Below are 15,895 nucleotides of genomic sequence, written 5' to 3'. Positions count from 1 at the left end.
ACTTATGCGATAATATCTATGAATCCTCACATCAACATATTCTTAATCAAACAGGGATTACAACTTTCATAGCCATCAAAACGTTATATATTCACAGATTCAGGGTTACCAATAGTCAATCCATTCATACCTTAATAAAACCAAATCATCATGAGCATCATACCATCGAACAAGCACAACATTCATGATACAATATAATCCTTTCTTCCATACTCATGAATCCACTAAACGTCAATACGACACCCTTAGATGAAACAATACATATTATCATTCTTCATAACATGCTAGATCTATAAAAGTTATAACTTATCCTTCATAGCAGGGAGGTTCCCAAGTCATATTAACATTCAAAATCGTTTCAATACTTAGATCTAACATCTTTCTAGCATGAGTAGTAATCATAGACATCACACAAACAAGAAATACAATTTTCTCACAAAATAATCATCAAAACAGTGAGGATGCTAACCTAGAATGAATGAATCAAAAAAGGGAAGAGTGTGCAAGATGGATAAGAAGATTCTTCAAGAAAATGAGAGACTTCAATGATGATGATGCTGATGTTGTCTGCCTTGAAGGAGAATATTTCCCAAAGAGGAAAAGTTTCCAAAATGAGAAGGGAGAGAGAGAGAATGCGGCTGCAGGGAATGTGTTGGGGCAAAGAGTATTAGGGTTTTGGATAAGGTGTGTATTTATACACCCACAAGGATACCGCACACGAAGGAGTGGTACAACATGTCGCACACATGTATATTCTTGTGTGTGCGACCCGGCTAATCAAGGGGAATGTGTGTGTGACCTGATGCTCAGTCCACACTGGTGTGCGGTCCAGTACACATGGGCTCAGTAGATTTTAAGCCCACTATGAGGGTGTACGAGTGTAGGTGGGGTGTGCGGCTGCCCACGTGGTGTGACTAACATAACTAATAATTTTAACCCTTTGTGCACACTTATATGTATATTTTTAAACATTCAAATACCCAAGCACTTTTATTAATATCAAGTCCTTAAATTAATTTACAAATAGACGTATGATGAAACGTAAAGGAAAACAATATGAAGTGAAACGTGCAAGTTGTCACACACAGTCTTACTAAACCTGGTATCAAATTCCTAGACACACAGACACAGTGATGCAACAAATAAAAAATAAGAAAGAGATAGAACAATCTCACAATGGGTGCGTATAACTCTAGCAAATCAGACCTGTAATCTTCACTTAGGGTTAGAAGCACCTGATTAGAATATAAACACACAAGTTCTGTTGGTTTGCCCTAATTGCCCTAACAATAGAGACCAACGAGAAACTTTGCAGATAACCACCAAACCCTAGAAATTAGGGTTTCAATCTCCAAGAGAGGCACGAACTCCAAGAAGCCAAGAACAACAAGATCTGGAATCGGCAGAACCCACCAGACTACCAAGACTCCAAAGATAACCAGAAACCAGTCAGGATCTAACCAGATTTGAAAGAAAACCCTCGAACCATAGCGGAAGAATATGAACCCAAGAGCACCTAGTGCTCTGATACCATGTCAAGAACTCAATATCAAGATTGAAGAACACTTTATTAATCACTAGTCGGCACAGATTATTACAATCAAGAAACCCTAATATTCAGTTAGCACAGATTGCCAACAAATATAAAAATAAAATAGAAGTAGTATCACTCAACCTATGCAGAGCATCAATATGATGATCTGCTCTTCACGATGGTCATAAAGACCATGACAGAACCCTCGAACCACAAATGGAGAAACCCTAGTTTGATGAATGTTCTAGAGAGAGAGAGAGAGAGAGAGAAAGAAGATGCAGAGACTTTTAGAGTGTGTTGAATGATCCCAATGCTCTAAAACACCTTATATAAAGCCGGACAAAGAGACTTAAGTCCGACGCGCAATAAGCCCAAGCAAGCCCATTACTCAGCAAAACCCGTCAGCATAAATGAGACCAATAAACCCAATCCACACATGAAACAGAAATAAAAGACTTGAATTAGAAAGCATATAGAATTGAATAAAGGGAATATTATACATATATAATATAAATTTTAACGGAATGGATCCTTATAATGCAATGTTTTATGTTAGTAAATTTACATAGGATTAGAAGTCTTAATTGTTTTCTTTGTTTTTTTAATGAACAAAATGTTTTCTTTGTTTTAATTTAATTTGAATAATGTTCTTTCTAATATTGTCTTATTTTTTTTTTTTGCTGATATCAAAATCACAGACTCATCGGAGGATCAAAGCATTTACAGTTATCAAAATGTCCAATTTGGTTTAAAGCATAGGGCATAACAATTAAGCTTTATAAACCTTGGTCGTGATCATGTGTTGATGTAATATTTATATATGACCTTAGTTTTGTTGGTTTGTAATATTTTTATTCATTTGGTTGGTAACAATCATTTTCATCCTTATATTCTATTTTATGTTGATATAAAAGTGATAGACTATAACTTTGTTATTTTTATTTCAAATTGCAAATAGGAAAATGGACACAAACCAATATGGTCAAGTAGTTTCAACAAACTAGAACGCAATTTATATTTGATATTAAAAAGGTTGGTAAGATTATAGCAGCAAACAAGAACGCAATTTATGTTTAGTTAAAATTAAATCTTAAGAAACTCCAACCCATGGTAAAAGTTGGTTTACAAAGTAAAGCTATGTTATATGTGAATTTGTGTCGTTATGTGCATGTGCATTTTAAATGGCAATATAATAATGTTGCTTGATAGGATTTTATAATATCCATTTCTATTTCTACGTCACATTCCAACCGATGGCGGAAATATCGGAGTGAGACGAAAACGAGATTGCTCGAAACTTCATAATGCTAAATGTGACAAGTAATTTAATAAACGAATTTTATCTCATTGCTAACATCAAGTATATCGTTCGGAATAGAATTACAACAAGTTTGAAAGTTTGGTAATATGGTAGGAACACTTATATATAGGAAGTACCAACGGCGTATCCACTATGTTCTAACAATGTTACGTCCGTTTCGCTATTTGGTGTCATGTTATGTTCCGTGTCTTACCATACACAGTAGAACACCCTATGGTTTTCATGCGCCTACCACTATAATCCCGTGTGCACCGGTGATTATATTGGTCATTGCATGATCCGCATAGTTTGTACTAGTAGTGCATGAGCCAGGGTACGTTTTATCATTACAAATGAGAATGTGCATGTGTGATAGCGTATAAAAATTTAGCGTATAAGCCTGATTGTATTTAAGTATGCATGTGACTAATGTAGGAGAACCACTTGAGTTACGCCTACATATAGGTTTCAAGTATGACTATCGTGTAGTGAGAATGTATGAGTATGAGTATGATTGATGACAACTGAGTATATAGTATCGAGTGTATAAGTTGCAGCATATTGAGTTTAAGCATATAAATTGATCATGAAATTTTGAGTGTGTAAAAACGAAGTGTAATGATAATATGTGTGTGTGTCATGAAATATCGATTAAAATGTGTACGATGACATGCATGTGTAGTTGTTTGAGTAAAGCATTGAGTTTGTTGAATTTAAAATAAATTGAGTTTGTCGGAAGTGGAGAATCAGATTTGTGAATGTCGAGAGAATATGAAGTATCAATTTGTTATGCGAGTGGTGGTTTGTAAGAAGAAAATGCAACTTTTGTTTCAAAAATTGAGATTCGCGTATGTCGTAGATTGTCTGTTCCTATGAAGTTTCCTTGCCCACGTGTTTGGATTTATAATTGTGTATTAGTGATGTTCGAAAAAGATTTAAAACAGTGAACTTGCTTCATTGAAAGTACTTTGTATGGAAATGAAAAAGTTGTGTTTCGAAAATTCCTGTTGAAAAACTATGGTTTTGAAAAGAACTTTAGCAAAATGAACTTATAGATAGTCGCACTTCGTTGGTATAGTCGTGTAGGTATAGGGTTACTATGTCTAGTGTAGGTATTGGGAGTTAGTTTGGCCAGTAAGATTGTTGTGGTTGGTTGATCGAATGGTAGGTTGATGGTAAAGTGTCTGGTTCCGACTAAATACCTATATGTATGATGCTTGGTGTTTAATGGTACGGTGTACGAGTGGGTTAACAGTCATGGGCATTGGAAGGTGTGGTTTGTATCGGGTTTCTTATGTCGTGAGTGTAGGTGACGATTGTAAGATATTCATGTGTTAAGGTATAAATAGATTTTTCCGGTAGGAGAGCTAGTACTAAGTTAGGATATGTTATGGAAAATCGAAGTCTCGAGGGTGTATGGTTGGTCACTTACGTTTGTCGGTTAGGTTGTTTATGGGCTAATTATGTTTTATCAACTAAGCGAGGTTAACAAAGCGACATCTACAAGATTTATACGTACATGAGAGAAAGTTTTCTTTGGTTCCCTATTGGGAACAAAATATCGTTAGGATGATAGTATAATATGAGCGTACTTTAGTGATTGGACGAAATGTGGGAATCTTGGGCAAGAGATTCATTAGACCGAATAGGTTGGTCAGTAGTATTTCATAAGTTTTTGAAAATCAGTTAAGAAAACATTTAAAGCATAATTAGGAATTTCGCGTAAGTAATTTACGTAAGTAGCTCGTAGGGTAAGAAACACGTTTGATATACTAAAAAAGTTTGAGATTTATGCATAAATGAGAAAATTTGGCAAAATAATAAAAGGTTTAAGCATAAGTTTCAAATCGAGTGGTTATCGTGAAAGTGGTCGAGTTGCAATTTTAAATTTTCCATTGAGATGTGGACATCACTCCTAACTCAAGGATAAAGTTTATTCAAGAAAGGAGAATTGGTAACGATCACCAAGGTAAGGAAATCACCCCTAACTCGTTGGTGAAATCGTTGTAAGGAGGAGAGGAACGAAGCTAATCATCAAGTTAAGGGAATCACTCCTATCTTGAAGATAATGCTTCCATTTTTGAGAAAATGTGTACGGTCTATCTTGCGGTGTCGTTTTGAAATCATGCATATAAATAATGTATTAGTATATAAAAAGGATTAGTATGATGTGTGTGTAACCATCGTGAAAGTATTTAAATTTTGAAAATAAAAAGTTTGAATCGTGTTAAACATAAAATTGATATTAGTAAAATGGTGGTTCATTTAAAACTTGGATTGTTTCGAAACGGAACTTTGACTAAACCAAAGTGGTTGAAAGTTCTTATGAGTTTGGGAAGCATGCGTTGGCCTAATAGATAAAATACTCTTGCCGAAATTTCAGTTAATGGTATTCACCCTTCCGGTTACTACATGTCCCTAGTTAATCGAAAGTTCGAGACTTAAGCGGGATTGAAAATCAAGGAGTGGGACTAGTTGACAAAATGCGGGTTTACCCCTAACTTAACAACATCGTCCCTAAGTGTGGTTAGTACTAGTTAAACGGGTCAAGAAGGTTAATTCCGACGCGTTAGCGAGGGTCCACTAGAGTTTGAATTGGAAATTTTCCATCAAGGTGTGGATTTCACTCCTAACTTGATGGCGTAATTTTGTGCAAAATCGATTAACACGGATTAAGAGTCGTTCACCAAATTGTGGGTTTCATGCCTATCTTGGTGAAGTCATCTCGTTTGTATGATACGAGTGTTTTCGTGTTTTCACCTGGTCGTGTAAAGTTGCCTTAGGAAAGGCATATGTTTTGAAATAAGAAGGTAAATATATTCACATAAAAAGACCTTTTTTTAAGAATTAGCATATAAATCAAGGATGGTCGAGTAAGGTGCTTAACTATAGACTAGGTCAAGAGCATGGAAATTTTCCTAATTCCCTATAGTTATGGCTCTCATACCAATCTGTCAGACCCCAACCGATGACGGAAACATCGGAGTGAGACGATAACGAGATTCTCGAGACTTCATAACGCTAAATATAACAAGTAATTTAATAAACGAATTTTATTTCATTGCTAACATCAAGTATATCGTTCAGAATAGAATTACAACAAGTTTGAAACAAAATACAATACAACATGTATTAAACTTTAAAGTATGTTTCTAGGCATCCTGCTAGATTCCGTGCATCATCGTCATCATCATAATCCTGCAATACGTTTTAAAGAATAGTTCAATACACAATGTATTAGCGAGTATACAAGTTTTAATAGTAGCATAAGTATAAAATAAAATGTTTGAACGAATCCATATGGCAAAAATAGATAACTAGATTAATGTAAACTTGGCTTGCAATTATACAAGTCAAACCTCTAATTACCGCTAGCGTAATCCTATTGTAGCAACAATAGGACCGTTCTATTTTAAAGACTAACATGACCACAAGACTACGGGAGGTGCGTTGCTCCTATAGCGCTATACATGTTTAGGGGAGGCTCGTACGAAGTTAATGACAAGTAAATCACATAAGAATGCCCCAAAGAATACAAATCAAGTATAACGTATCCAAGCATGCATGATTCGAATGTTTGTGTTTGTATAAAGTATAAGTGTGATTGTGTAAGTTTGATAAACAAACATATTGCACCCAAAAGTGTAACACGGAAAAACTATGTTCGACTATACTCACAATTTTGCAAAGCTTTCCAATTATCCGCGAATTGACAAGTTGTTGAGAATGGGGAAATGAAGGTGTGTGAGTATTCAGATTTTTGACAAAGGATTCGGATTGGAATTTAAATTGCAAAAAGTATGTTTTCATAAAATATATCTTGTCTAAGTAGTTGTTTTGACACTAAGTTTGTATGTGATTTCATGGGTCCTAGTTTGCCCATTAGAATCGAAAATGAGAAACTTAGAACATTAGATAAAGTAACCTAAGTTCATAACACATAATCGTAAACCGTTTAGTATCATGACTTCAGTTATGTATCTATATATATTTATAAATTGTATATAGTAATCCTAAGGCTAAGTCCATCAAGAGTATCATAGATGTCATATAAGTCAAGCATGGAGGTAAGATTAACCTCATTGTATGAATTTACCAATGCACAAATCATCATAAGGATGATTCGGATGGTCATGAATGAAAAAGAAAATACAACGATCTAACATTCCATCAAGTAGCCAAGTAAGATCAACCTGGGTGCGCCGTCTCAACATGGAAGGAATGAACCAAGTGTTGGAGTGTGACATCTCGTATTTTCGATCTTTCCATTTTTGGCAAGTCTGCTTGTACTTTCTATTTTTGTAAGTTGTACCTTTGTAGTATTTGATTCTATTCCCAAATTGTACTCGAGACTTGAAATCATAATGAAAATGCATGATTTTATCCATATTCGTGTTTGAATGTTATGTATTGTTGAAACAATTGATAACATGTTGAAACTATGTTAAAACACGTAAAAAACAGTGAAATTACATCTTAATCTCAGCTCTTAAATTCATCGTTGCCAAGAGATTTCCCTAAACCGTACGAAAATTAGGAATTTATACGTTAATTCGGTAAAAATATCAAAATTTGGGTTAAAATGATTTCTATATTATTTTATTAATATTTTAAATAAGTAAATTTATAATTAAAACTAAATAAATAAATATTTAAAACTAAGTTTTATTGATTTTTGATGATTTTGGTTAGTTAAACTAACCTGGTTAGCTAAATCCTGGTTAAATCAGCTAACCAGGTTAAGTTTATTTAAGGGCAGCACTAACTGAGTTTTCTCAGTTAGTGACTAACCCAGTTAATTCAGACTAACTGTTAATAAAAAAAGATTGGGTTTGAACCGTATGCGCGTGGAACCGGATTCGAACCCGCGACCACTAGTTCTCAAACACGCGCATTAACCAACTGAGCTGTCTTCGTTATTGTTATACATTCCAGAAACCATTTCATATATCATGTCATTAAATACGCTGAATTTGAATCAAAAGAAACCGCCTGAACAGATCGTCTTCTTCGTCCCTTCAATTGCTTACCGGAACCCGACTTTCCATTACCCGTAACCGATACCTGCTAACTTCTATATAAACCGGTTAACCAAACCATTTTTTTCCCTTTCATTCGTTCCCGATCAAACCGAAACAAACCGAAACAACTCGAACTCGATTCGTCTCCGATCGTCACCTTCGTCTCGCCGGACCTCCGACCGTCGCCTTCGCCGGAGTTCATCAGCCACCGCCATTGTCCGGTACGAATTCCCGTTTCGATTCGTTTTCCCGTTTTCTTTTTCAGTTCGTTTATATTACTGTTATTATTATTATTATTATTATTATTATTATTATTATTATTATTATTAAAATTCAGATATAACTATTATTATTACTATTATTATTATTATTAATATAATTTTCATTATTATTAAATCAGATTTTATTTAGGATTATTTTAGATTTTCAGAATTATTATTTAATATCAGAAATTATATTTTAAAATCAGATTATTATCAGAATTTATATTTTTAAAATCAGATTTAATATTTTATTTAAAATCAGAATTTTAATCAGAATTTATATTTAAATCAGAATATATATTATAAAATCAGAAGTACTACTTTATTTAAATCAGAAATTATATTTCAGAAGTATTATTTAAATCAGAATTTTTATTTCTGTTTTATTTATTTCCAGAATTTATATTTCAGAATTATTACTTATTTAAAATCAGAATTTATATTTTGAAAAATCAGAATTTTTATTTATATTAAATCAGAATTAACATTTTATATATATATATATATATAAAATAATTAGAATTGTTATATAATAAATAGATTTACTATTTTATTTAGATTAGCAATATTATTTTATATATAATAATCAGATTTATTATTTTAAATCAAAATTATTAATCTATATATATATCAGAATTTTTAATTTAAATACATGCTAATTAGGAATCATTATTTATATAATCTAACATTTTAGTAATAATATTTATTATACTTTGGTAAAATCAGTTATAATATTATTATAATATTATATAACAATCAATATTTATTTTTACTCATTTATTTATAAGTTGTCACATATTTCATTAAATATACAAAATATGAGACATATGATTGGGATGTTAATGCTATTTTTATAATTGCCTTGTTATTTAAATAATCCCTAAATTTCCAATATTTAACCAATCCTCAAAATTAATAGGGTAATTCTCTTGTGCACGTTCTCTTGGGAAATCCTTGATTCTTAATTATTCCAAGAAATACGCAACGCAACCTAAGGTGAGTATACATGACCCATTTTCTGTTTTATCACATTTTGGGTGCTGTATGCATTTCCTATATCAAAAAACACTATGTTAAACATTTTTGCACTGTCAATCCACATTTCATGTGAATCTATTTGACTCATGTTAATCATGTTATGCTAATGTTAAACATTTATGATTATGTGTTCATTAACTTTGCAAGCCTCCCCTAACAATGGCAGCGCTGTAGGTTGTAACGCCCCTCCCATAATATTATGGGTATTGTTAGGTTTATTCTATGTTACTCATGTTACCACCCTTCTAGGGTTAGGCTATGTTAATTGCGTTAAACTTTGGTTTGAACACATAGATTCATCGTTACGAGTATAACTGTTAATATGAAATCATGTATTCACGTGGATTTGATCATGTTAAACTATTTTAATCATATTATACTATATTCAAACTTGTATACTCGCCAACATGTTTTGTTGACTTTATTTTAAATGCATACTGCAGGATGATGAATCAAGATTTGAAGAAATAAATAGGATGGCTTAGAAACCCACCTTGAAATAATCTATGTTTGATGTTTTGTTATTTCCTTTCTTATGACTATGTATGAAACTTTGGTATTTTAATAAATGAAATTTAATTATATTGTCACATTTAGTGTTATGATGTCTTTGAACAGTTTGTACATCTCATCCCGATGTTTCCGCCATCGGTTGGGGTGTGACAGATTGGTATCAGAGCCATAACTATAGGGAATTAGGTAGAATTGCTATACTTTTCCCTAGTCTATAGTAGGAATACGCTAATACCAGATTGGTATCAGAGCCATAACTATAGGGAATTAGGTAGAATTCCTATACTTTTCCCTAGTCTATAGTAGGAGTACTCTGATACCAGATTGGTATCAGAGCCATAACTATAGGGAATTAGGAATGCCTTGTTTTGCCTAGTCTATAGTTTAGGAGCTTTCTCATTTATTTGCTGTTAAAGACATTATTCCTTTCTCTCTTCCTTGCTTCCCTCTATTCTTTTGGACTTCTAATATACAAGCCTTTCCTAAGGCTAACACAATACACACATGGAAGCTTTGAAGACACTCTTACAACACAATCGAAATGATTCATCAAGATAGGGGTGATTCCCACACTTGGTGATGATTTTCACTCAGCTATACTTTGATTTTTGCACGAAATCTACCCTCAAGTTAGGAGTGATATCCAAACCTTGTTGGGAGTTTTCCATTTCATATTCTAGTGGACCCTTATCTTTTGATAAGTACCAACCACGTTAGGGTACGATGTTATCAAGTTAGAGGTGAAACTCGCATCTTGTTAACTAGTCCCATTCCTTGATTTTCGATCTCGCCAAAGTTTCGATTTTCCCAATCGATTAAGGACGTGTAGTAACTGGAAGGACAAACATCGTTAGTCGCTCCTCGATGAGAGTGTTTGTCTATTAGGCCAAAGCACGCCTCCTTAATTCAAAAAGGATTTCGATTCACTTTGGAATAGTCTTATGTTACGTTCCGTGACAATCCATGTTTTTATGATAAATCTCTTTTTATGTTACCTCAATTATTATGTTTTACGTTAAATCTCTTTTATGCTATCTCATTTTCTTCATGTGTTCTACATTTGTACGTTATATAATTTCAATTTAATACATGCATACTAATATGTTATACTGGATTCGTGATCACTGGGTTATTCTTATGTGATGAACTTGTCTTTTAACCCACACCTTAACATGTATAGCACTATGCGTAGTGCTATAGGAGTAGCGCCCGCCCGTACTCTAGTGGTCATGTTAAGTCTTTCAATTGCGGTACACGATGGGTTGACATGTTTATTCACATGCCAGTGATACGTTAATCTTGTTAACTAAGTGTGTCATGTGGATTGTTCTAAATCTTATGCTAATATCATCAAGATAGGAGTGATTTCCTTACCTTGACGATTAGCTTCTCTGAATTTTCAACTTCACCAATGAGCCAGGGGTGATTTCCTTACCTCAGAGGTAGTTGCCAACTCTTTTTCGTTTTCAACGAAACTTTATATTTGAGCGTTATCTTCATTTCAAGTTTGGGAACACGAATCAGTCTTCTTCTTAAGATTTCGAGGACGAAATCTCCAAAAGTAGGGGAGACTGTGACATCTCGTATTTTCGATCTTTCCATTTTTGGCAAGTCTGCTTGTACTTTCTATTTTTGTAAGTTGTACCTTTGTAGTATTTGATTCTATTCCCAAATTGTACTCGAGACTTGAAATCATAATGAAAATGCATGATTTTATCCATATTCGTGTTTGAATGTTATGTATTGTTGAAACAATTGATAACATGTTGAAACTATGTTAAAACACGTAAAAACAGTGAAATTACATCTTAATCTCAGCTCTTAAATTCATCGTTGCCAAGAGATTTCCCTAAACCGTACGAAAATTAGGAATTTATACGTTAATTCGGTGAAAATATCAAAATTTGGGTTAAAATGATTTCTATATTATTTTATTAATATTTTAAATAAGTAAATTTATAATTAAAACTAAATAAATAAATATTTAAAACTAAGTTTTATTGATTTTTGATGATTTTGGTTAGTTAAACTAACCTGGTTAGCTAAATCCTGGTTAAATCAGCTAACCAGGTTAAGTTTATTTAAGGGCAGCACTAACTGAGTTTTCTCAGTTAGTGACTAACCCAGTTAATTCAGACTAACTGTTAATAAAAAAAGATTGGGTTTGAACCGTATGCGCGTGGAACCGGATTCGAACCCGCGACCACTAGTTCTCAAACACGCGCATTAACCAACTGAGCTGTCTTCGTTATTGTTATACATTCCAGAAACCATTTCATATATCATGTCATTAAATACGCTGAATTTGAATCAAAAGAAACCGCCTGAACAGATCGTCTTCTTCGTCCCTTCAATTGCTTACCGGAACCCGACTTTCCATTACCCGTAACCGATACCTGCTAACTGCTAACTTCTATATAAACCGGTTAACCAAACCATTTTTTTTCCCTTTCATTCGTTCCCGATCAAACCGAAACAAACCGAAACAACTCGAACTCGATTCGTCTCCGATCGTCACCTTCGTCTCGCCGGACCTCCGACCGTCGCCTTCGCCGGAGTTCATCAGCCACCGCCATTGTCCGGTACGAATTCCCGTTTCGATTCGTTTTCCCGTTTTCTTTTTCAGTTCGTTTATATTACTGTTATTATTATTATTATTATTATTATTATTAAAATTCAGATATAACTATTATTATTACTATCATTATTATTATTATTATTAATATAATTATCATTATTATTAAATCAGATTTTATTTAGGATTATTTTAGATTTTCAGAATTATTATTTAATATCAGAAATTATATTTTAAAATCAGATTATTATCAGAATTTATATTTTTAAAATCAGATTTAATATTTTATTTAAAATCAGAATTTTAATCAGAATTTATATTTAAATCAGAATATATATTATAAAATCAGAAGTACTATTTTATTTAAATCAGAAATTATATTTCAGAAGTATTATTTAAATCAGAATTTTTATTTCTGTTTTATTTATTTCCAGAATTTATATTTCAGAATTATTACTTATTTAAAATCAGAATTTATATTTTGAAAAATCAGAATTTTTATTTATATTAAATCAAAATTAACATTTTTAATATATATATATATATATATATATAATTAGAATTGTTATATAATAAATAGATTTACTATTTTATTTAGATTAGCAATATTATTTTATATATAATAATCAGATTTATTATTTTAAATCAAAATTATTAATCTATATATATATCAGAATTTTTAATTTAAATACATGCTAATTAGGAATCATTATTTATATAATCTAACATTTTAGTAATAATATTTATTATACTTTGGTAAAATCAGTTATAATATTATTATAATATTATATAACAATCAATATTTATTTTTACTCATTTATTTATAAGTTGTCACATATTTCATTAAATATACAAAATATGAGACATATGATTGGGATGTTAATGCTATTTTTATAATTGCCTTGTTATTTAAATAATCCCTAAATTTCCAATATTTAACCAATCCTCAAAATTAATAGGGTAATTCTCTTGTGCACGTTCTCTTGGGAAATCCTTGATTCTTAATTATTCCAAGAAATACGCAACGCAACCTAAGGTGAGTATACATGACCCATTTTCTATTTTATCACATTTTGGGTGCTGTATGCATTTCCTATATCAAAAACACTATGTTAAACATTTTTGCACTGTCAATCCACATTTCATGTGAATCTATTTGACTCATGTTAATCATGTTATGCTAATGTTAAACATTTATGATTATGTGTTCATTAACTTTGCAAGCCTCCCCTAACAATGGCAGCGCTGTAGGTTGTAACGCCCCTCCCATAATATTATGGGTATTGTTAGGTTTATTCTATGTTACTCATGTTACCACCCTTCTAGGGTTAGGCTATGTTAATTGCGTTAAACTTTGGTTTGAACACATAGATTCATCGTTACGAGTATAACTGTTAATATGAAATCATGTATTCACGTGGATTTGATCATGTTAAACTATTTTAATCATATTATACTATATTCAAACTTGTATACTCGCCAACATGTTTTGTTGACTTTATTTTAAATGCATACTGCAGGATGATGAATCAAGATTTGAAGAAATAAATAGGATGGCTTAGAAACCCACCTTGAAATAATCTATGTTTGATGTTTTGTTATTTCCTTTCTTATGACTATGTATGAAACTTTGGTATTTTAATAAATGAAATTTAATTATATTGTCACATTTAGTGTTATGATGTCTTTGAACAGTTTGTACGTCTCATCCCGATGTTTCCGCCATCGGTTGGGGTGTGACATGGAGGCTAGACGGGGTTGTGTTACTTTAGGACTAGTAATCTACTTCGAATAGCAAGATAAAACATCAAGTGAGGTGTGGAACAAGTTAGGATAGCCAAGGCTTCCAAGGTTCACACTTTCATCACAACACAAGTCTTGCCATATGAACTATGGTAGACTTGGATGATTTCAACACTTGTTGGTTGTCTTAAACCCTATCAAAACAGAAAGTTTAGAGGGTCTTTGCACCTCTAAACTTGTAAGAATCAAGCTCTAACAAGTCCCTTAACCATAGGTAGGTTTAGGGAGATGTTGAGCATGCGATTTATGAAGAAAAAGTAAGGTTCATAAAAGTTATCCATATAATCTTCCAAAACAGAAAGTTTGGACCTTAAAATGGTGACGTTCCACCTTATTTTACCATGGTAAACTTGTGAAAACACTCCTAGAGGTGTTCTAAGCTTTGTAGAGGAAGAAAAGATGGAGAAAAGATGAAGATTCTACCTTGTTCTTGCAATTACAACAGATTTAAGAGAGTTTTAGGAATGTAGATGAGTTGGGAAAGTGAAAATGAGTGATAGGGAGCTTGCTTATATAGTGGTTGGATAGAGTTTAGTGTTTAATGAAGATTAAAGATGATTGGGGAGTAAAAAGGTGGTCAATCCATGACCAAGAAACAATAATTTGCGGATCAAGGGGTTTCATGGGCCGTGACAGATATGGCTTAGGGTATCTCGCCTCGTGGCGTCCCATTTTACCAGCCCCAAGTTTAATTTATTGCATTTTGGGCCCTGAACTTTGATTTTCTTATTATCTTAAGTCATAACTTCCATTGTTAGCACATTTTCAAGGATGTAACACGTATGCAACCATAATTTGAGTGTCATGAATGCATATATAAGTACTTGAACGTATAAAGAGTATCGAAACATGTATTTAGATGACTGTTTGTATGTATAAATAATAAGTATAAAGAACGAATTTCATTATGATCAATTCTCGGATTATAAGGCAGTAAATGAAATATGATTACAAAGAGAATAAAAGTTTCCAAAAATAGAAATACAACTAATCTTTCTAAATAAGGAAAGTTGCAAAATGCGAAGCGTTACAACCTACGTTTTCGAGATTTTAGAAAATGTGTATGATTGAAATAATATTTATTGAGTGTAGATTTTAGAAAATATGTATGATGAAATAATATTTGTTGAGTGTTGAATGGGCGGTTTCAACTCATCATATATTACTTTATATGTTTTTTATCAACCATTATACATTTTTTTTTTATTTTCTTTCAATCATAGCATTATGTTTTTAATAAACTTTAGTTTTACTTCTGATACTAATAACGCTATAAGAACTTTTATTCTAATAGTTTTATAGTTCTAAATTCATTTTGGGAAAACCAAAAGCACCAAAAACCACATTTACTTTATTTTTTTACCCCAACCATTATAATTATTATTTATTTTTGTTTTTTCAGTTAACCAATTATTGTTTTACTTGGTTCTTGTTCATAAATGTGATTTTGTTGAATATTTTTTTTTATTTATGTATCTTTGTATTGGAAACAGACAACATTTCCATTATTTTTATTTGATTGTTTTACATAAATATGACACAAGGATCTCCTATTAAGTACTATAAACAAGTGCCAACAAAATTAAAATAGAAGAAACTAGTATTATTACTCGTCGCGATGCGGCGGGTGTTACATTCATATATTTGCGCAGCTAATTGTTTGTTACATAAAGAGGTTTACTCGAGTCACATCAACTATGCTAGCTACATGAGTCGTACAAAAGATTGTTAGTTATTGGCAAGTCAAATGTTATGGTTACAAGTTAAGTGACTAACATCGAGCCTGTTAGTTACATAACTTGTAAAAAAAGGTTTTTGTTAAGCGTTCTTCAAGAGCGTTTTGGTTGT

The sequence above is a fragment of the Helianthus annuus genome, chromosome 15 (genome assembly GCF_002127325.2).
Source record: "Helianthus annuus cultivar XRQ/B chromosome 15, HanXRQr2.0-SUNRISE, whole genome shotgun sequence".
Lineage (NCBI taxonomy): Eukaryota > Viridiplantae > Streptophyta > Magnoliopsida > Asterales > Asteraceae > Helianthus > Helianthus annuus.
This window is presented reverse-complemented; position numbering follows the sequence as displayed.